The sequence below is a fragment of the Sturnus vulgaris genome, chromosome 3 (assembly GCF_052056855.1).
Source record: "Sturnus vulgaris isolate bStuVul1 chromosome 3, bStuVul1.hap1, whole genome shotgun sequence".
In the NCBI taxonomy this organism is placed as follows: domain Eukaryota; kingdom Metazoa; phylum Chordata; class Aves; order Passeriformes; family Sturnidae; genus Sturnus; species Sturnus vulgaris.
The window spans coordinates 11,248,010-11,271,834 of record NC_142245.1 but is presented as its reverse complement, the minus strand read 5'-3'; the positions used below and the strand labels follow the sequence as shown (position 1 = coordinate 11,271,834).

At 37.8% G+C, this 23,825-nt stretch overlaps 1 protein-coding gene across 1 annotated transcript in view; it reads left to right on the top strand.

The window, feature by feature from the left end:
* Positions 1 to 2,317: 2,317 nt before the first annotated feature.
* Positions 2,318 to 23,825, top strand: part of PCSK2 (proprotein convertase subtilisin/kexin type 2) — a 139,352-nt gene continuing 117,844 nt past the window's right edge. Inside the window, exons 1-2 of the mRNA XM_088160994.1 lie at positions 2,318 to 2,375; positions 2,607 to 2,701. The gene's annotated coding sequence lies outside the window, so the exon portion shown is untranslated. The remainder of the gene's footprint in view (positions 2,376 to 2,606; positions 2,702 to 23,825) is intronic.

The window sequence follows — 23,825 nt, the reverse complement described above, 5'->3', positions numbered from 1 at the left end:
ACAGAGTTCTCAGCCCTTTAGCTCCAATTCCTTGCCATGTCTGTTGTCCTGCTTAACAAACAAAAGTGGAATTGCTGCCATTTAAGCTGCAACTTTTCATCTGACATAATTTCTGTTGAGATATTCCCTTCACTACAAATTGCTGTATAAACACAGATGTTGAAAAAGGCAAGAAAACTTTAAACTACCTTAAGAGCAGCCAGTTAAGTTATGGATAAAAATTTATGCTTAAAAAATTCCTCAACAAATAGTGTGTTGCTCACCTTTCAACTCTGTCACCATTACATCGTGGGTGGATGGAGATTGTTGAAACTAGGAAGAGAGTTTTATTCAAAAATATTTTGTTATGAAACTGACAGTTTTCTGGGTCATGTTATTCCTGGGGGCTAAATGGTGAGATGGGAAATGGTTTTGATCAGAGAATGGGCACAGAGGATCTCTTACTGCAAACTCTTCTACAGGTGACTGTATAATCATTCTCCTGTTCCTGGTTCCCCTGGTGATGGTTCTTGACTCAGCTATGACATTTAAAATAGAGAATTGGAAAATTCTGGGAGAGAATGGCAGCATGGCATAACTATTTTAGATACAATACCAAGAGGATTGAAAAAAGTCAGTATGTTGTGTTATTCATGTGTGGGAGTTAAAAGAAGAGAGGATCAAGTGCTCCCACTCATTCAGAGCCCTGGTTTACTTCCATACCAGATACTCTGCCTCCTTTCCTTCTTGATATAACCATGACTGAAGCAGCAAATTTCCCCTTCAAAGTGTGTATGCAGTTGTCTGCTGTGGTCAGAAGAATCAGGGGAAGCTCTGCTGACTCTCAATTGTTCTGTATCTGGACATAAAAGAGACTTCTGTAGTTCATTCTCTCACACATAGTTTCAAGTTGTTTTGTGCAAATCATTCCTGATTATCTTTGCAGGACTACCCTGCCTGTCAGAGTAGGTTATGTTTTTCCTCTACAGCCACTGAGTAATCTCTCTCAGGAATCCTGCACCCCAAACCCTTCCTGGTAGGGACCACACAAAGCTTTGAGGAACTTGATGTATTTGAATAGACATGGGACTTACTGTAGCAATGTGAAAACTCATATGCTGGATACTTTCACAAAATTTTAGTAATCTCAAAATGTCAACAAAGGAATGAAAAGGAGTCCTGGAACAATTACTAGGCGCTCTTAGCTAGGAAATGAAAAAGCTGTTTGTACAGAACAGTGCTTCAGTTCACCAAGGTTTGCAAACCCACTGCACATCCTCATAACCAGGTTAAATGGTGATATATAAGAAATATCTTCCTGGAGGTGATAATTATTTTTAATTCCCTTTGTTCTGTTGTCAAAACTGTCCCACTAATCAGCTATTGTACAGAAGGATCCTTTTCTGCCATTTTTGCACCTTCAACTGCATGCAATGCTGCTCTGTTTGGGGCATGAGAGATTTTTGTTAGGCCAGCTTGATACCTTATTATTTCTTGTAAGTTCTTCTTTGGAGATTCTAGATATATGTACTGAATTCTGATCACCTTTTTCTTTCATTTGTAAAAATAAGCATTGTGAGAGTACAATCTGCCTGGCTTTCAAAACGCAGTATCAGCACTATTTTAGCTCATAGTCAAAAGGTTGTTTCTCACTTTCTGAATTTTTAATGAGACAAGCTTATATAGCAAAAAATTATATTTAAAAAACATTTTAATTCAGCTTGATTGGAGTACCATGAAGAATTTACACAATTTACACTTATATATGTAGAAAGAACTGGAAACAAGAATTATACAGTAGCATAATCTCTTAATGGCTGCTTCTATTTTTATTTCATTTGCTTAGAATAATAGCTAAAATCTTATGTGGTCAGCGAAAGCATCAGTCATGGTTCAGTGAGCAAAAGGAAACAAGTTCATTTCATGCAAGCTTTGTTAGATGGATTTGTTCATTGTCAAATCAATATTTTGGTTGTTTTTAGCTAGAAATACTCAAGCAGGATTGATAGCTAACAAGTTATCAATAGACTGAAATGAATCCTTGGCTAAAAAGATAAGTTCACAATGAGTAAAGGAGAAGGGTCATTGTTAAGTATTTTGATTTTCTCAGGATATGTCAAGATATCCAGTGACTCATCTTCTGAAGTATTCTTCTGCTTTTTAGAACTGACAGCTTTTAAAGAGGCCAGCAATTTAGGCTAAACTCTCATAGCAAGGGCAAGGAGCTGAAACATCTTTTTCTACAGGATGCATTGAAAAGACTTTTTGTGTTAGCTCTGAAATATGTATAGATTAGGTAATACTGCATTTTTATTACATTTTAGTGCATTTAGAGTAATTAATTTTATTTTCCTCTCTGCAGGTTACACTATGTCTGATGTTTGAATAAAACAAAGGTATGAATAAAAAAAAAGTTGCATTTTAAAAGAATTTTGGGCTAAATACCAAATTCTCCAATCTACAAGGTAAAATCCCTTTTCTAGTGCTTTTGGGTGCATTTACATGGTCTCATTAAAACAAATTCTGTCTGTGTGTGCAGCTGGAAGATCTTTCATTAGTCAGATTTGATGTTCTGAAGAGGAACTGCAAAGATTAATTTATTTCCATCTCTTTCTTCTTACAAACAGATCCATTTTTTTTATTATTCATCCATCACAGTCTTCATGTTATTTGATAATGCAGCTGCTGATGTTTGCTCCATGAAACCAATTGTTTTGTGAAGGTAAGTTGCATAAGAATATGAGCTGAGGTTTTGATTTTTTTTTTTGTAATGGCAGTTGTCCTGTGAAAATAGCAGCACACTGACACTCAAGTTCATAAATGTATGCTAGTCAGAACTTTATGCTATACAATTATTTGTAAAGAAAAAATAACAAACTAGAGCAGGCAAAGATCTCCTCAAGCAGTGAGTATCATTCATGTAATGATACCAATTTTAAATAGATGCTACTGAAAAATGCATGGTGTGTAACTAGCTGCCATTTCCAAATATCATAGAGTTCTTGGTCCTTAGAGAGGGACAGCAAAGCCTAGATCAGATTATCTTTAAATTCAATATGTTCTGCTCTGGTGATGTATCCAGGCTTACAGCTGAGAGAGAGAATGTATTTTGAGTCTAATTCAGGTTTCCACTACCAGTCTTGCAAGATTGTTAATGAGCTGGGTAAATTGTTTAATGCACTTTTGCATATTTTTCAACCCATCTTTTTAGTAGGTCTTATTTTTCTTTATAGATTAATTTACTTCAATAATGTGGGTACTAAATTTAGTCCAAAATGTATTGACTTACCATTTTGTGGCATATCAAGAAATGAGCCAGATCTAAAAGAAGAGGTATGTATAAAAAGTGAAGTTTCTTTCATGGTGCAACACTGATAACCCCCCCATGATTAACATATTAAGCAGAGATTTTCCACCTTCTCTTTGCTTTGGCAGTCTCAAAAAATGGTAAGAATTAACAACGATGTGTATTTTAAAAATATATTGAGACATATGCATGCAATAGACCAATATGCACTTTTACCTGCCTTTCTTAATGATTTATCAAATTATAAGAGATTTCTAAGGCTACTTAAGGCAAACTGAGAAAAATGCTCATCTTAGCTTGTCACTGCTAGGAGATAATGTTATGTTTGGGCTTGGTCAGTGTACTATTTCCCGGATAAAATTTTTTATTTTATTAAATAAAGAGGTTTCCTGAGCTCTTGAGTGATTGCAGGAGAGAGTCAAAGTGTTTCTAAATGTGTTTTGTGCTCACTACAGATTGCTGCCTGGCTGCATTGTACATGCCTCAAGTGACAGCATGAGGGGCTACTCCTTAGCTACTCTTTGTTCCTTCATTTTATTTAATAATTTCTGCCTATATTGAAGAAGAAATTAAAAATGCTAGTTTAAGCACGATTTTGTTCTCGTGTAGGCCTTATTTGGGGAAGAACTTGGTAAATGCAAAACCTACTTGGAAATATACCCAGCCCTCCTCCTTTAAAAATTTCTCAATATTGTTTGGAGAGACCCTTTTTGCTCAGAATAGACCAAATCTGATATTAGGATTGGATAGCTAGCGTAGGAATGGAATCTTTAATTTAAATTGAATGTGCTTTAATGAGATATTTTATAGGTGATTGGGTTCTCTGTTTAAATGAAGGAAGGATTCAAATTTTGGATTGGGCTTTGACCCCTGATACCTCTGATTTCCTCTCTGTCAGATCTGCTCTGGCCAACACAGCAAGAAAGGAAACTTCCTGTGGAACGGCTTTTATTGTGAAGCATGGCAGGAATGACTTCTCTGACCCAGTGTGTGAAGTGGCCTCCCAAACAAATACAATTTTGATAACATGCTTATTTATAGCATGCTGCACTTCTAGTGTTATTCATTATCAGGATGCCAATTTGCAAGCACAAAGCATTTTTGTTTAAGTGGATAGAGCAGACAAAGAGATAAGTAAAGAAACAGGAAAAGAAAATGTCTTTTTTTCTGCATGGACCAGGATAGAAGTAAAATCCCATTGTTCTGATTGTCAGCTTGTGTTTTGCCTTAAAACCTGCTCTGCTCAAATTGGCTCCTTTGGCAAAAACCTCAGATGTCATAAATTTTAGGTATGATAAAATTTCTGCTTATCTCCTCCTTCATTTCTTGGGCTGGCCAAGGCACACAGGCTGTAGGTTGATTGCTTTATCTCCCATAGTGAGAAAGACACAAGACTCCCAAGTGGAAGCAGCTTGAGCATCTCTGTAGATACAACTTTCTGCACAACATCAATGTCACGGACTCTAGGGCTTTTTTTGCTCAATCTCTACTTCTCTTTAATCATATGAGGCAGTGTGAGCCAGCATTCAGCTTTTTGATTTTTTTTGTTAGCCCTTCCTGCTTGACTTGGATATTTTGATGTTGTTCAGAGACATCAAATGTTTTGATGACTCAGAGTAACACATGCAGTGAAGTGTAACAAACCTGGTCCTGTGATAGAGGACCTTTTAGTTTGCCCAGCTAGGAGCTATAACACAAGCAGCGCAACAAATTAATATCTCATTGATGGCTTCTCTGGTCTGGGGGTATATTAACTAAAAGTTGTTGTGCACAACAGGAAAACAAGTGCATTTTTATCAAATAGCAGAGAGCATGCAGAGTTGGTGATGGAGGGCAATAATTGAAATGCAAACACTGAAGTACAGTCATCCATTCCTGGGAAGAGTGTGTGTGAAAAGGGAAGCTCAAGAAACTTTAACTTAAGGACATTTTAGATGAGATTGGAAAAAATGCAGTAGAATGCTCCAAGAAGGATGTGGAAATGGTACTGCTCAGCACCCTCCCCGTGGCAGGAACAGGGCACAAGAAAAATATTGGTGTTATATCTTTCCCAAACAAAGGGAGATAGACACCTATATTTTACAAGATTTGGTAAATATACAACTGTATATGACAAGTGTTGGCATATGTGAATTCTCCCTCTTGGGATGGCTCAGAAACTGCAGTGCTGTGGGATTAAAAGATGATGTTCAGATGCTTTCTAGATATTCAAGACAGAATAGCTCTTTCAGCCTCTCCTATTTCAGGAAGAAAGCCCTGTCTATTCTGGAAGAGATTTTTGCCAAGTTTGAGGTTCAAAACGTTTGGATGGTTTCTGGTTGTGGAGAATTCATTGGTGTCAGTACTAATAACTGGCTATTAGAGAGTGAGGACTCAAGGAGCAGTACTTTTTGGGATCCTTCTGGGTGTTTCCTGTTGTTCCTCAGTATGCTGTCCAGTTTTCCTTTCTGTTTCATAGCATGTTGCTATATAGAGGTGGAACATTTCCCCCTCCTAACCCCACACTTCTTTTATCTTTCAATTTTGTGAGGATTTTTTTTTATTTGAATATTTCTGGCCAGCTGTAATCAAAACTACAGTTCAACTTGTCCCTTATTAGACTCTCTGTTTTCATGACTTGGGGGTTTTGGTTTTTAATCCTAAGTAAATGCTTCTGTCAAGTGAGTAAAAAAGTGTAGTTGATCACAGGTGCCAGACAACTGTTTTGTGAGTGGGCAAGGCAAAAGCAAGGATGATTTCTAACATACTGTAAATCACTGAGGGCTGACAATTTTGCTACTGTTTGGCTATTGAAAAAGTGTTGCCTTCCGTCTCTTAATACTTTCTGACAAAACATGTAAGAAATCAGGAGTGCAAGCATGTTCACATTTTCCCCCGCTAGATTAAGTCTATAGAGGGTCTGGCTGGTTTGCTATATTAGCCTGTTTTCAAAGTCCAATCTAGTATTTTAAAATGTGGTCTAACAGTACAGCACTTCTACAATAAACAAAACATATGGGTGGGGGTTTTTTGTTCATCCTCTTCCAGAAGCTTTTGGTTTTCTTTTTCTTTCTGTTTTGCTTTTCTTAGAAAAACAACTTACTTGTTGCCTGAACCTAACCTTAACAGAAGCAGGTCTGTCTTATCATGGCACCATTGATATAGGGCTATGCCTACAAAACCTTATCAAGAAAAATATAACTCTTGTAAATATTAATTCATTTTATTCAGTGGCAAGAACCTCTGATGCTTTGTAACTAATAATAATTTAAATCTTATGGTGCAGGTTAAACAGGTAACCAATTTCCAAGCAGACCTGAGCAGTGGATGAGGCACCTATTTTCCTGCTTTTAATTTAGGGGTTGGGTAACTAGAAGAGAGGCAGCAAATGTAATATATTTTCTCTTCAATTTTTATTCTTTGTTATTAGAATACACCTGACTGTAGCAAACATTTCCACAACTGCCAAGTAGGCAAAATTAGGATGGACAAGGCAAGTTGAAAGACATCTGAGAAAATTTCACTGAGAGCAAAGTGTGTGCTGAATCAAAAGGACCAAAGCTTTTATTTCTACTTTTTCAACAGAAAATCTTTCTTAATAATGTATTCAGTCCTCAGGTTGCATTGACACAAATCTGGGTAGGATTTTTCCTTATATATTGTGGTTTTAATTTTTTTTTTCCAAAGGAAGACTCATGGGTTAAAAAAGTGATGCACATTACTTGAGACTATGTCCAGCAAGGGACTTGGGTATAAGAAGTTTGCCTGGCAGCCTTCTGACATGCTCAGATGGATCCCAAGTCCTTTAAAGAGTGTGGGGAGAACTTGGTGCTTGAGAAGGAACTTTAATCCAGAGCAGATAATAAGATTTAAGATGAGCATGAATTATGAATCTATTCCAGGTTAACAAGAAAATATAAAAAGCTCTCTTATGGTACCCTTTCTCTATGGCTATTTGTATTCAAAATTGGGCTGAATGCTCTTTTCCTGCTATCTCAGTTATGAACATTTTGCCTTTATTGACAAACCTGCAGGCTTAGGATGAAAGCAGTTTGCAGCTGAATAAGGATAGTGTGCCTGACAATTTCTTGCTAATCTCTCTTATTATTCCCTTCATAAAAATGGTAGTCATGATATAAATCCTAGTTTAAATCAATACCTGTAAGTGCTAATCTCTGAAGAGGAAAATGTCAAATACCTGCTTCTGTGTGCGAAGTCTCAAATTCTAAGGCATAAACATTAAAGGCCACTGAAATGGTTCAGCTTTTTTTTCCTCTACACAAAGTTTTGCACTTTGTTTTCTAGCATTTCACATGTCATTAACCTTTCTTATATAAACGGTACCTTAATGGTGGTGGGTGCATGACATGTCTGACAGTGGCACATGGTCACTGTTCACCCTGTGGTAGAGCCACTAGTGGTCCCAGCTCTCCCCAGGTATTATCTTTGACTTGAGTTCTGGAGTCAGCTTCCTTCCTTATTCATGGTATCTCTTCTGAGAAAGGTGTCTGAAAGCTTTCAGTGTTAGTTGCATGTGTAAATGCAGTGTAGCACTTAAATGAACAGTGAAAAGAATCCTGCAGCCAAAATGAGTGGTGAATTTAATCTGTTTCGGGACCTTAAACCCAGATTTGAATACTTACTGTTAGGACTCCACCCCATCCTCATGATGTTTTTCTTGCTATTAACACTGGGACACATGCTCTTTTCTCTGCAGTGCCAGAGGGGAAAAGGTAAGTAAGTGAGCTGTAAGACTGAAAGATCACATAGAAATGAGGACATAGTGTGTTTCAAGGTAAAAAGACTACCTGCCTACTGTTTCTGTTCTATCTCTGCAAAAGTATGTGCTCTGGTTTCTAAATTAAATTTGTTCTTATACAAATATTTATAACTTAGAGAGTATTTTTGCTGTCACTGATATCCTTGGTCCTCTGCAAAGACAAGCTGCTTGAGTACCATAATGCATTAGGAACCTAATTCTATAATGCACTTTTTGTAGATTACTCATAATTGAGATTAAAAAACTGAGAAGGACAGAAATTATCTATGTAAGTTTTAAAACTTCTACAAATTATATATTTTTTTTAATTTTTATAAGCTACACATATTTACCTTATAAGGTATATATATGTTTGTTTTTATAAGGTACACATATGAATTTTGTTTGTCATAGTGTTAGGTCTTCCAAAAATAGCAAGCCAAATTTCAAAATTCTTTAGTTTACTTTCATTATGACCATGGATAAAGACCATCTCAGCCCCAGGAAGTGCCCAGGAATACTGAGCCAGTAGCATCTGCAGGTATATCTCAATGCTCTCTTTATTTCAAACAGCTGTTTCTGAAACATGTCCTAGTAGCCCTTCACATACAAGCAGCAGAGCAGTATCAGGCAGAGGTAGTTGGGGCTTGAGTGTCCCTGTAATCCTGAGTAATAAATTAACAAAGTATTAACAAAGTATTAACAAATTAGTGACTAAAGATGCACTAGATTAAAGGTTTACTAAGAAGTGACACCTGAGTTTGGGTGGTGTTCCCCTAGCAATGGAATAGCAAGAGAAAGGGATGACTGCTAGAAGAGAGTCACAGTGTGTGCAAATGGATTGTTGTAGATACCCCAGGAATGATTTGGTCTGAATGGACCCTTACACAGGTTTTTTTGAGGTAGGGACAGCTTATCTTATAAAAGAAGCTGTGTACTCCTGAGGATTTTTGTGTGCTTTAAAAAAACCCAAAACCTACCTGTTTTCAACTACCATCTTTAGGGAAGTGACCTTGAATTATATATACTCTCACTGATTTCCTCCTGTAAAAATATTGTCAGAAAGGATATGTCTGACAGTGATCATCTTTTTACAGCTCTGCAGCTGGGAAGACTAGCACTATTCTATCATTTCACAAAAGAAGGTATAGCTTCTGTCTGGTTCTTTGGCAACTTTTGGAAGCCAGAAGCGAGTAAGTGTTGAAAGTTTATGAATAGTAAATTTGCAGCTTTATTCTGTTCATATAAGCAATCCTGCTGTAGAAGCAGCACAGTGCACTGTTGCACCAGGATTGTGTGCAAGCACACTCTGGAGCACAGTCTGCATGTCTGAGATGACTACTAGCAAATAAAAACAGTGCAGAATTGCAATCTGTTCTGCCTCCATTGCATCGGTGAGATTTCTGTTGATTTCAGCAGAAGTTGTGCTGTCTGATGGAGCTGAAGCAGCACCTTTCCTTTTCCAGGAATGAAGTAATTTAGTTTTATTTTAAGGGATGGAGGCATTTCACACCTCAACATTTTCATATTCCAGCGAAGACTAAGTGTAATTCAAGTGACCTCTCAGGAATTTGTGTGGTGAATCTAGTAGGTGGGTTGAACCTTACTGTGGCTCCAGGAAACTGTATAGTAAATTGGTAACTGTTCACCAGTTGGATTTGTTTGCAGAATCTTAAGGGCATACTGTGACGATGCTGTGCTGAAAAGGTGCTGCTTTCCAGCCTGCATTAGCAGATTATTTAGAGCTGGTGTTAGTTGCTTTGCAAGATACTATGTCAAATATTAGAATCAATACATCTGGAGATGAACACTGAGCTGTACCAGAAATGGAAACTCTCACGGGGAAGCTGCCTGGAAGGAGGCAAACAGGAGGCTTCTTGTTTGCCATGACAGAAATATGCATTTTTGTTCACACGTTTGCTCAGTTTTTACATCTCCCATAGCAGTTTCTCCCAGTGGCTTTCTCACATGGGCTTTGGACATATTTTGGCTCCATCTCTTCCCTATGTGTCTCTTTCCAAACATTTTTCTTTTCTAAATTTTCATTGGTTTATCAATCTTTCACTTCTTTGCCTTCTTCATTCTCTTCTGCATTCCCGCTACCTTCTGTCCTCTGTGTTTTTCCTTTCCCTCAGTCTCGTACATTCTTTCTTCAGACAACTTTGCCACTTTTTCTTAATTAATTCCATCTCTACATTTTCCCGGGCAGCATGCAGAGACCAACTTCTAGGGTGTAATAACCCTTGCCACTTCCAAATGGGAGCAGGGCTTAAGCTTCTTGAGCCCTTAAAACCATTGCATCTTCCAGACACCCCTGGGCTCTGAGAAAGGAGAAGATCAACACATGGATCCTGACTGATCCCAGGCAGTTCAGAAGGGCAGCTGCAGCTCAGTTTCTTCTGTACTGTTTTGTAGAGAAGGTCAGGTCAAGATATTCTTGCCATATATTTTTGGATTTTTGCCCTCACTCATTGTTGATTTAATGTAGTCAGAACTGGTAAAGTTAAGTACAAAATGTACAGGTGTTATCCTGCCAGAAGGATATGTTTTCATAACAATAATGTGCCTAGTCTTAAATGCCTCTTCTTTGCCAGTGCTTTCCCTTAGATGTGTGATTCTGTAATCGTGTTTTTCAGAGCAGCCCTATCCCTTCTCTTCTGTTTTGATCCAGCTGGACTTTGCAATGTTTGGGCTGACTCTTGGTTCCCATGGCTGTCTTAATTGGTTTTTATAACACCAGCAGCAATCTCAATCTTTCTTGAATCTGAGTGACCAGAATTATTTATGTTATTCCAAATATTCCCAGCACAACTAATAAAATTCTTGACTAAGAGAAAGCCTGCTTTTGTCAGAAATGTTAGGTAACTAACAATTACCAATGCCTATCAGCAGAAAAATAGCTAATAAGTACTTCAATTTCGGATGCTTTTTAGCCTTGCTACAAACACTGATTTTAAGATATAATTTCCTTTAGACATGTGTGAGTAGTTCGTATGATTTTTATGCCTTCTTTCCAGAAGTCATTCTCCCTCCTAGCATTTGCTTGACTTCCCTTTGGACATTCAATAAAAGAAATTCAGATCTGACATCGTAGCCAAATCCTTGGAGGTCAAGAAAGCTGCAATAAGCCCATGTGCCTGTAGCCACAAAGATATCCTTCACCTGCTGTTGTGAGTGCCAGCTCACAGCCCGCTCCTGCTTTGATTTGCTGGTGACCTTTCCTTTCAGTGCTCAGCCCTGTTGAGTCTCTCATGAGGGATGTTACAGAAACAAACAGAATCACTTCCTGAGAAGAGAAATGCCATAACTTAAACAGGCAGCTGAAGAAGCCAAGGATAAAAAAAATACTCTGTTCTTGAGAAGGAAAAGATTGTTTCTCTGCCAAAAAAATTAGAATCTTTGTAGATTCCAGTCAGTTCCTTCTGGAGAGAACCAATGTGTCTCCTTGTGTTTCCTCATAAAATTTAATGCAAGTGTTTCAATACTGGATGTCTGATTAAATTAGATATCTTTAATTTATATATATATATCCCCATTATGTAGGTGAATGTCACACTGGAATTGAGGGAATTCAGTCTCTGAATTCATGTGTTTAACCCTTTGGTGATATGCAACCACCACATAGGTTTTCTTTTCTAAATCCTTTTGTCAGGACCATCCTTTATCATGGGTATGTGGATACTTTTATTAAGATGACTAATATATTACTAGCAATCACTGTTCAGTTTTACTATTATTAACAGACTGCTTAATTGTCCCCCAATGGTATAATGGATACACTTAACCTAGGTCTATACAGAAGTGCCAAGCTGTGATAGTCACCTCTTAACCACCGTGATTCAATGTGTGATTTTCAAAGTACAACAAATGAATACACCGGTCCAACTGCACTGGGCTACTTCAGGAAGAAGTGGTACTTGCAAGGTAACAGGAGTGGAAATGAGATGCTAATCCACGGCTGTCATTTATGTGATTGGATGGAAGTGAAAAGTGAAAAACAAAAAGAACATCCCCAAACAAATAAAACCTTTTGTCCTTTATGAAGGAGGGGCTGTTTCCCAGCTGTACCTATCAAGGAATTTGTTTCAGTAATGAAGGGAGAGAAGGAGGATTGTTGTATCAGGACATCAGTGGTGTCTCCCAAACAAGGAGCACACTGGCATGTGCCATGGGCTGAGCGCACAGCACACAGCTCCTCCTGCTCCTTCTGAAGGGTTCAGAAATTGATTTACATACATCTTCATGAAAGCCAGAATAAGAGAAGTTCACCGATTTTTATCTAAACTGATTCAGTTAAAGAGCTGAAAGATGTATTCCTTTTTATTTTTTATCCCAGTACATATTCAAGGCCTTTGTAAATAGAGACAATAATTACCTTAGTGCTGAGCTGTTTCTATCCCTAGAGCTCAAGCGCTTTGGAAGCCTGAGTGTTATCAATCTGACTGAATGGTTCCACCTGCCCAATTACAAAGACTTGAGGCAATTGTTGGAGAACCTGGTGAATGAAGCTCAGGCTGTATTGGATCAGACAGTGGGGAAAGACTTCTTGACCCCCTTCTATGAGGCTGTGTCTTGCTCCTCAGAGCTGGAGTTGCTTGTGTGCATGCTTGTTGGCATGAGAGGGCACATAAGGTAGAATGTAAAGGAGATAAAGCTTGTTTTATATAAATTCTTTCACTTTTGGAAATAAACTCCATGGAGTACGAAAGTGAAAATTGTTACTTTTTGTTTGACTGTCTTGTTTTCCTCTACTAAACAGTACTCTGTCTTTGCCTTGAAATGGTTTAAAAGAAGCTGGAATGTATTTCTGCTAAAACTCAGTGATGTTCAGTGTTACAAATCACCTCATCCCCAGGATAAAATCTATTCAACAGAAGGAACACTTGTCACAGTGCTGTTCTGACTTCTTGGTGTAGCTCAGGAAAATACGAAGGGTCATTGCTGCTGATTTAATTGAGTTGATTTGTTGAAACAGGGGTAAATACAAATTACCCTGTCAAATCAGTAAAGCAGACAGTGTCACCTGGGCCTCAGAATATATTTTATTTAAGTGTTTGTCTTGGAAAGGAAGAGAAAATCAAGCAATAGAACTGAAGATGAGGTGGTTAAGATAGAAAACATGCATGAATTTCTTGTGTGAGGGGCTGAATGTCCTCACTTGTCCTCTTGGAAAGGTAAAACTGGATGAGTCATGATTTATCTGGTGCCTGAGATTTTCAGGTGAGAGTGATGTGTTCTAGGCTTGAATCACTTTTCCAAGACCCTGCTTTACTTTTCATCCAGTGACTCCTGAATATGAAGTGCATAAACAGTCTTTTTAACCAGTCTATGTTTTAGGCAGTTACAGGCTATGGGATTTTAGCATTCCGTTTCTGGACTTGGCTAAACTTTATCTCCTTGAGGCTTTAAACTCTCCTCAGGATATGGTACTACTGTACATTGGGTCATAAGCCTCAGACACAGTACCTAAGATTTGGTTGGTGAAGTCAGAATGTGATTTCAGGAGTTTTCAAAATTTAATTAGGGACACATTTTGCTAAGGTTGTTTGAAAATGGAGCTTTTGAGAGCTTGTATAAGTTCCATGCTCTTGAAAAATTTATTCACATTTAGAGATCCATGCTTTTTACTCCTGTTATGCTGCTAGACTTTCCATTAATGGCTTTCACATACAATTCAATAGTTCTAGTAAAAAAATTAAAACATTAAAAAAAAAAATTTTCAAATTCCACATGCCCATGAGTCAACCTAGTAGTGCAGTGAATTTATAAAAAGCCCTGGCATTACAGCTGTCGTGTAACACAGGAAGATGAGCTATAACCATGGTAGAAAGATTTTTGAGGGTGACTGTAAAGGTGAGGAACACCAGTGTGTTAGCATTTTTTTGTAGAAGCTTTGAGGTAGCTGAGTCTTTCAGCAGGAGAAACTGAACATTAAGTTCATAAGTTATTGACTGTTCTTATTTCTACAGCAGTAAACAGAAGAGTTGAGACTAAAGTCAGAACAAAATCTCTTGTAGATTGCCTGACTCGTTGAGCACATTTTGAGCAGCATGGCTGGTGTCACCTCAGTGAAGCCTGTGTATTTCACCAGCTGTTAGAGCATTACCCATGCAGTAAAGAGCTCAGGAAAGAGGCACTGAAGGATTTAGAGCAATGCCACCTAGTGCTAAAATTAAATCTCCTGAAATTAAATCTCACTGAAAGCAGCAGGGAGAGCTGACCAGGAGGAGCCTTCTCACTTCACTTCTCCTGTCTTAGATCAGTTAGTGGCTGGATGCTGATACCACTACTTAGCAGGAGGGTGTGCATCTGAATTTCACCATTTTTAGCCTTTGATGCCTGATTGTGAATCATTTTTCCCCCCACAACAGCTACTTGAATAAAGTGACCATCTGTTCCTTACTAAAAAAAAAAAAAAAAAAAAAAAAAAAAAAATCCTTCTTCAGTGTTGTTCAGCCTGTGTCAGTTTAATAAGTTTAATATAAGGACATACTTTGTCCCACAGTTTGGCAGTGATCACACAGAGGAGTCTATACAAAGATACAATGATTTGATAAGATCCATGATTGTTGCATAGGAAATAGAACATTGCAGACTTTCCTTTTCCTTTCTCAGTACTCATTTTTCTAGTTGTTTCCTTTTTTTTCCCAAATTTCTTTTAATTTTTGTATTTTCTAGTCATACAAACAGGTCTTCAATATCTGCAGGGCATTACTGTCACCTTTTAGCAATGAGAAATTATTAGGACTACATTATGCATTTCCATAAGAAGACAGAATTGATATACTTCCCACTGAGACTATTTTTGTCTCATTATACCCTTCATGATGTTGGTGATCCTTCTGCTTAATTTTTTCATGGAAGGTATCACCATGTTTCAAGAGATGGCTCCTGAGAGTAACCTGAACAGGATATGACTAAAAGAACCCACCAAAACAAGCCTTTAGGCAAAACAGCAATGTACATTTGGAGAGCCAGATGCTCTCTGTCTTTCATTTTTTAAAAAAAGTAAAAAGTGGTCTTGGCAGAGCCAAGACCAGTGTCTTATCATATATAGTGGGTAAGATATGTATACAAAGGGCAAACCTGTCTTAAAATGGGACCTTTTATTTCTTTTAGTCACTGGTGCAGCTCTGCACCAATCTAGAAATAAGGATTGCAAAGGACTAAAAATTATTAAGAAGTCTCTTGAAAGGCCCCCCCACCTTGAAGCCAGCATGGTTGTTTTGATGGGAAATAGGTTCTCCCTTTTTGAAATTTGGTCATGTAGCAAAGTAAAAAGAAAACAAAAATGACACCCAAACCATACAGAAAAAAAAATTTTAGTTTTCCCATATTAAGGTGTTTATTGAATACCTGCATTCTCATCTGTTCCTTGAGGCTTCTTTACTTTCTACTAGTGAAATAAAGATGTAGCCAAACACCAAGTTCTTGTAGTAGCTTTGAAATGAACTCTAGAGCACAGCCTGCACATGCTTATGTTGTGCTCATTATAGTTATTTCACAGAAGAAATAGTATCAGGTAATGCATTTCTTTGTGAACAGAGTGATGGTAAGAGAGGTGTTTAGGGGCCAAGTCATGCTTTTTACTAGTGATTAACTTGGGTTGTTTTTCTTTCTTACTGAAAATTTGCTTTTTAAATTCAGAATTTGTAGTGGCTTTTTCGTGAATTGTTTAGGAAGCCATGATACTGCTTAGTGTGACAATATGTTTACACTTCTTAATGATTTGGAAAAGGACAGCACTACAGAAATAAAGGTAGTGGAACAGATGTGTTTGTTTTCATGCTAAAAATCCAGACAAAATTATTTCTACCAGAGGAGAATTTCAAAGAATAGACAGCTTTGTTATCTATCTCCCACTGAATTTCAGTGGGCTGTGTATGGCCTGGCTTTTAGAAAATCCCCCACTTTTCTTTACAAAAAGTTGTTTATTGCTGTTGTCTACAGCACAAGCACTTCAGAACCTCGGAGTGGAATTAAGTTTCTTTGTCCAAACAGTCTCAGTAATCATTACACCAGATGCAAGATGAAAGGAAAAAGCCGAGTTTTCATTTCTCCCTTTGCTTTTCCCATTGCTAACCTCTAGCAAACAGCTTTTTGTGGCACAACTGGTGACAGAAAGCTGGGGTGGTGGCAACCTGACTTCAATCTTGCCATGTAAACACCACTAGTTTCTAGGAAAAGGCTTTTAGGCAGAGGCTGGGAATGAGGCACCCAAATATGACAAAACTGGAGAGGAAGCTATGCAGAGATCCTGAAAGAAATGGATCTCAACAAGGGTAAACATCTATTAACTTAAAACTGATATTTTGGTGTGATGCTTTAAACTATTTTGTGGATTTTCTTTTAATTCCTGCTGACATGAGGGAAAAGCTGCTGGTCTGTAGTCCTTTCCAGGGGGAGAGATGAACTGTAGGTGTGTGAAATTGGTAATAGGAAGATCACAGATTAATTCACCTCAGTCATTAACCAAGCACCTTAACTCTGGTAGCACTTGGCAGCTGAATTGTGAGAAAGTTGATCAAAGCTGCCCAGCAGAGATGGTGGAGATCATTTACTTGTATTTTCCTGTACTTTTCGATGGGCTGCAAGGCTTTAATTTACAACAGAAAATACAGAAACTTTGAAAGTTCCAGCAAAAGGATATTTATACAAAGAAGTTGTGGTATGCTTATTCTCCTATCAACAAGTAGAACAAAATTAGTAGTGGAAGAGTTTAATTTGCCTTTTAGAAACTTGAAATCTCAAAGATAAACTTGAAAGAAACCTATATTTATCTGGATATATGGTGCCACATCTCTAATTTATGGATGCCAAATTAAGTCTGTTCATAGAGAGCTTTTAGCTCAGATGGGGACAACTTCTTGTTTTATTTTCAGTCTTGCCTTTATAAGTTACTTTTCTGTGATTTTTCCTCTCGGTTTTTCTTTAAAATCAAGTGCTAAAAAATGGATTATGGATTTTCTTCTGAGTTGTTATTTTTTGTTGGAAGCAAAGCCTGATATTTTAATGCATGGAAATGAAAAAAATTCTATAAATGTATCATGTTTCATATAGATGATTGTTAACTGCTAAAATAAAAATTATCAAACTCTCTGTGGGGAGCATAACATGTTTGAATGAATGAAGTCCAAAATGAAAAGGAAACAGTAAATACATGACTTTTAAACATTTTTTTATTAGGAATCAAACATCCCAAAAAGTTGTCCTGGAACTGTCAACATGTGAGTTATGATTGCAATAAATTGCATTTTGGGGGACAGCTGTTTTGTTTTGTTGTTTGAGCCAAATGTTCACTATTAGTGTGCTACCAAAGTTGAAGAACTCATTGTTATTTATCCCCCACCTATTTGTTGTCACCCATTCCTCTCTGTCAAGGATATGAAGAGTTGCAAGGGATCAGAAAGTTGAACAAACTGTAATTACTGCATTCTATTTCTCAGCCTTTCTGTAATTTGTTTGAGACATAGTTGGGACCTTCCTGAAGCAAAGTTAGATTAGTTAGTAATTGATGAAACTTTCATCACCTGTGTGGGTGGACTTCTTGGAGAGCAACTTTCTGGATCTTTTGATGTTTGTTTTGAATTCCACTTTCAATCTTTTTCTTTTCGATGCGTGATCTCTGTCCCTAACTCCACATATCCAGTAATTTCCTTCACCCAATCGTTTCCATAGTCAACAGACATCTTTTTACCTTGGATTTCTTGTACCCTTTTCCCTAAGTCTGTTGTTGGCTTTTGGTTTTGTTTTGGCTTTTTTTTAATGCTAGTATTTCCAGGTCTTGCTTAGAAGCCTTCTCTCACCCATTGTTATCTTCTAAAATCTGAGTGAGACCATCTGCTCCAAACTGACTCCATCGAGCAATTCTAGTTCTCTAAGATAATTTGCCCAGACATTTTTTTCCAGATTATCTTCAGCATAGACTCAGAAGCAGAAAAAGCAAAGAAGTCTGGCAAAAGTGGTAAGCATATCCTTTTAAAATAAAATATTTAAAATATTTTCATTACTTTTAGTACCTCTTTGCCATAGCTGCCTAAGCTGAACATTTGTCTACGTGGATATTAAGCAGTGGCTAAGAGTCGGATTCAGGAAACAACTTCTGTTGCATGGATAATCATATTCCTATTTTACAAACAGACATGTACATGCCATAGTCTCTTGAGGCTTTCAGCATGGACCTAACCTCAAACGTTCTTTCAAGGGCTTTATTTTTCTGTTTTGTAAATTTATATTTTACCTCTAAGCTATTTTTCTCTGTTGATTTTGGATTGTACCCTCATTAAGTAAGTATAGGAGATTATGCTCACTGGTTATCTCAATAGCTTTCACTTCCCTGTCAAGTATCCTGCCCCGCTGGTCTTTATGTCTGGGAGTAATAAATCAATGAATACCCAAACTGCTTGAAGAGGTAATTACACCTTTCCTTCTCCTGTTCTCTTTGCACAGCTCTCTGGCCTGCAGGCAATGGATGCTGAAAACTATTTACTATCTGCATTATCATGTCACTAAATTAGTACATGTTCACTCTGGCAGTATAACACTTGCACAGATAAACGTGTATTGAAAAGTTTATATAACTAGAAGCTGCAACTTAAAGTTTATGTAACTAGAAGCTGTGGAATAGGCTCCCAGTTTCCAAATGTCTTTTAACTTTGAAAGATCCATGCAGTTTCACATGGTGATGGCACAAAATATTTTATCCTTGGTCATAATTCCTGTGCCTGGTGACTGCTAACCTTCCTAGGCTCACATATTTTAGATATAGAAGGAGTCCCTGCTGTAGCCCTCTCTCTTCAGTAACAACATTTAACATATCATGCAACAGATCAGGAGCCATGTGCCTATAAATAATGCTGCCATTGTTAATATATTTGTATATTTGTATAATTTGTAATAAAATGTTTTGATAGTATGAAACAATTAAAATGGTTAGGGAAGTATTTTTAAATAGGGAAAATTACTTTGAAGTCGTCTAAGAAAAATGTATCCCAAGCTCTTTAACTAGAACCTCCGCACAGAAAAACTGCTGTTGCTTGGCTTCATCATGCTTGGCTTTGCTGTAGTAACTCATACATCCATCTTTTCATCATTGTACTAAAATGGCCTAGATGTGTTTTAGGAAAATCCTCTTTAAGACAGTCATGGCTGATTGCCAATTCAGCCCAAAGCAGAGGGTAGCCATGCTCTCTGAACTCATTTACCATGGTTTCTGCTTTGCTTTGCTCCTACCTATGCTTCTCATTATCAAAACTTGCTTTTTTACACTGCCATAAGATGATCCACAGCAATACTAACAAACAGATGTACTGTTGAAGTGACTTTGATCCTGTAGCTGTAGTGGGCCAACTCAGCAGGGAATTTTTCAGCTCAACTTCTATGGCATTCCCTCATAGCATTTCACCCCATTCTTTTCATTCTGTATATTCAGTTATGCAGGTTGCCCTGTGCTCTTGATACAAAGACAATATAAGCTTTATATTCCTCTATATTCTATAATTCTTGCTTTTATTCATATTAGTCTGTTTATTCCCTGTCCTAAATAAAATTGTCAAATGATACTGTTTCACTTTCTGTCAGTTGTGGCCTTCTTAACTATGCATCCAATTCCTTTCTTTGGAAATCTCTTCTCAAGCCTTTTAAATCCCATTTCTGTTCCTCTAAATGTAGGTATTATCTTTCACCCTGCTCCAGAGTCCACTTAAAGCATATATACTCACTTCACAGCTTCAGAAAGATAGGTTTAAGGGAGACTTGGAGTTGTGCCAAAGGATGCTTATGTGTTTTGTTCTCTCATAACATGAAATCTAATTATTGCAATATTCTGTTTCCAGCTCTTCAGAACACTACTGCACATGCATCTGCTAGGATGAATGATTAAAGATGAAAGCAATGGACTTAGGATTCTGTTTACTTCCACAGCAAGGAAATGAGTTCTTGTAACTTCCTCTGACACACTGGTCTCTTGGCATGGCAGCATCCTGTGCAGCCCCCAGGGAAAGAAACATCTCCTTTAAAGTTAGTACTTCAGTGACCTCATAGCAAAAGCCAATTACATGTTGTAAAATAATTGTAGTAGTTTAATGGTTGCTTAAAAATGTAGTCAGCAATCCATTTGGAATTTTAAAGCTAATTTTATATCCTTTTTTCTAAGCACTCTTGTAGTTTTCACTGGTAAAACTAGTACTGTCATTTATTTGCCTTCTGTTAGACAAGCCGGAATTTATGGGGGAACCTTAGTCTCTTTTACTGGACTACGTGACGAAATTGAAAAAAATTGTAGTTGTATCTATGGTATTGTTTGTGTCTGGAGACCCTTAGTATTGTGTGGCACGTCAATCAAAATGGCCTTTATGACACAGACTAAAAACCGAATAAATACTAGGTTCTTAAGTACAATTACAAACTGGGAAACATTGCTGAAGTTGATTTGATTCTGCAGAGATTCCAAAGGACTGGAGACAAGAAATTCTCTCTGTAAAATCTTGCTAATCCAGTACATCAATATAAACTCATTCTTAATAAAGTGAGTAGGTTAAAGAAGAAAGACATAAAGTATAAAAGAGATTAATGCTAAGTGATCTCTGTACTTTGGAAAGCTTTGGAAAACTTCATGCAGGTAAATTAGGTGTATTTTGACCAAGTAGAGTAATAAATATCTAGCTACAAAGATTGTTGACCATGCAGGATACAATCCTAGAGAGCAGCAGGCATGAAGAGGGCTCAGGGAGGATGAGAAGTCTGCGAGTCAGCATTAGCATTGCTGCACATCAGGGAGACTCGACAGCACAGAGCTGAATGAAATCCTCAGCTGGTGGAAGACTGGGTACCCGGGAAGAATAGAATTGTGATGTAACATCCATTTAACACTGGCCTGACCTCTGCTGAAAAAATATCTGATGCAGCTACAGTTCATAATTCAAGGAGTAAAAAGATTTATGGGAATGGTTGAAGGGATGGAAAATATGCCTTACAGGAAGACATTCAAGGGAATGTCTATGTTAACTCTATGTCTATCATCACAATCTTAAGACTCATCTGGGAGAAAATAATAGTTCAGCATGAAAAAAAAATTCACGAAAGTTCCATTATTATAATTTTTAAAAATCATAATAAGAAAAAAGCCCAGAAGTCAATGTAGGACTGATCAGCATTTTAAAGAGAGGCAGAGATACAACTTTTTACAAATGACTGTAAGCAGTCATTGGAACATTTCCCCAATGGCTGTAAAAGATCAGTCTTGACTGTTAATTCAGCATTTGTATATTAAGGAAGAAAAGGACTACAGCCAGATGCAAGAATTAATGCCAATAAGCCCTACAGTTAACATAAAGTACTATGTTAGAAATCCCAGTGGTCCTGTCTAGTCTTAAACTTGTGTAGTTATCAACACAATGACTGGTTTTATTTAAATTGCTGCTTTTGATGGAGTTTTCTATTCTTGGTGTTTAAATTTTACTTCTTAAACCAGTCTTTCCTAAACTAATCCGTTAAAAAATGTTATTATTTTTTAACATCATATAGACAAAGCCATCAGATCTTGTCATTGTAAGGTTTACAAGCAGTGGATGTTCCCTTGTTGGCAATGTCCCTTTAGTGGCACCAGCCTGCAGAGCAGAACTGACAGGTGACAGCTGGGGCTGTCAGAATATGAAGAGCAAATGATTTAGTAACAGCCCTCACCCAGACCTGTGTTATCTGAATATGTGCAGGATCTTGCCTTGCTGGTTAGAGGGAGCCAGGAGGGCTGCTCCATTGCCTTTGTTATTGATGTTCTTCTTTCTATGGACTGGCAATAAAAAGAGGTGTGTCAACCGAGGGAAGACCTCTGGGAAAAGAAAAACCTATATACAGGAATTTAAAATAGAGAAAATGCCTTTCCTCTACTTTTGTTTTCCTTTTTTTTCTGATACCAAGGAACAGCTGTAGGTGGAAACCAGTAGGGCCTCAACTGGCTGTCAAGTAGTCACCAGTAGGTATTACTAATCCAGAAGCTCACAGGCCCCAAGTTACCTGGAAATGCTTTAATACTGGAAAGATATTGTAAGGAGAGGTGTTGCTGACTATTGATAAAAACAAACAATTTGTTTTAAAGAAATAATATATAAAGTTGTTTTTAATAACTCTCTCTTCTTAGAACACACATCTAAAAGCTGAATTCTACCAACACTAATACTAATCTCTTAATGAGACTGCAAAGCTGTTTTCCTTCTCTGCTGTGCCATTTCTTATGTTTTACCTTTCCCTCATGTTTGATATTTTTTCAACATCAGTCATCCATTTACAACACCTCTGTTGATGTAACTGGGCTTTGAGTTAGGCTTCAAGATGCCATTTCCTTTCTGTTTGAATAGGGATTTCTTTTATCCAGAGGAAGGAAATCAATAATTTGTCATGACAAACCAATGCTCATTTGGATTCATAATGATGTGGTCAGGTCTTCTGTTGTTCTCTAAAGCATTTTAAGATAATGGAAGAAGAGTCTTATTTGTGATTTTCGATGTTTTCCTTTGTTTTCCCTGATTTACTTAACATCTGTAGTCCATTTGACCATTTGCAGAAAAGATTCCAGTAAATCTATAATTTTGTTTGTTTTAAAGATGATTGTACTTTCTGTGTCCCAAGTCTTTCCCAGTGGATCATTCAGGGATCCATCAAAGGATTAACCTTTGGTATGACAAATTAACAGATACTCCTGTGGGAAAAAGCCAAACTATACTTTGCCATAAACTTGCGTAACCTGTACTGCTCCTTTCCAATCATGTTTTCGCAGATGGCAGGTTACTCACAGAACCGAGCTCCCGTTCTTTTTCGGTGCTGCTACCTCTGCAATCCCACCAGGGCCCGGAGTGCTCACAATCCTTGGCTGTCTCAGCGCAGAGAAGACCCAGGCACTTTCTTGCCAGTCATCCCCTCAAACTGCCTGGGAATTGCTCAGGGAGCCGGGACACCTGTGTGCTCCTGTTATAAATGAGAGACAAAAGTCTCGATATTCAGCAGAATTTTGGATTGCTTTATTTGATATAGAAAGAGCGAGCAGGGCGCTGGGGAACGTGAGGGGTCACCGCCCACTCCACGCTCCACCGAACCTTGGTTTGCAGCCTCTTCTTATACTGTGGGTTCTCGTTGTTCACAAATTCACAAAGCCTTTGGGTGATAATTAGTCACAGATAGCCATCCGGTCCTTGTAGATGACCACCAGGGAAGTTCTGGAGGTCTGGTCTTTGTAGATAACCCCCAGAGAAGTTCTGGGAGTCAGGTTTTTGGGATAGGCAGTATTGATTAGACAAAGGTAGGAAGGGCTTTTTGGGAAGTCCGATCTCGCAAGCTGGTAGCCGATACAACTTATTTGAAAAACATAATGTAACATAATGTAATGTAACATAATACAACATAATATAACATAACAAGGTGATTTTAAACAGAATTATTTAATCATATAATTTCCTTTATCTAGTGTCCATGCTTCACTTCAGAGCTTAGTATTCTGGTTTATGCAAATCCTAATGCTTTTGTGATTAACACGAATCTTTTATCAATTGTCACACTCTTGAACATCCTGGCAGCAGAAACGGGGAGTCAGTGCCGAGTGAGGAGCCCTGGGCCTGAGGCTTTCCCCTATCACTGCTCAACCACCTCCCTGCCCCTTTGCTTTTTGTAAAAAGAAGGACAAAGGACAGGTTGCCGATAGCCCTGTGAGCTGCTGGTGCAGGGTTCTGGTTCTGGGGGAAACTCCAGATATTTTGCGTTCACTGTGTCAAAGAGAGAAGCTGAGTGCTGGCTCCAGCGGTGAGGGTGTCT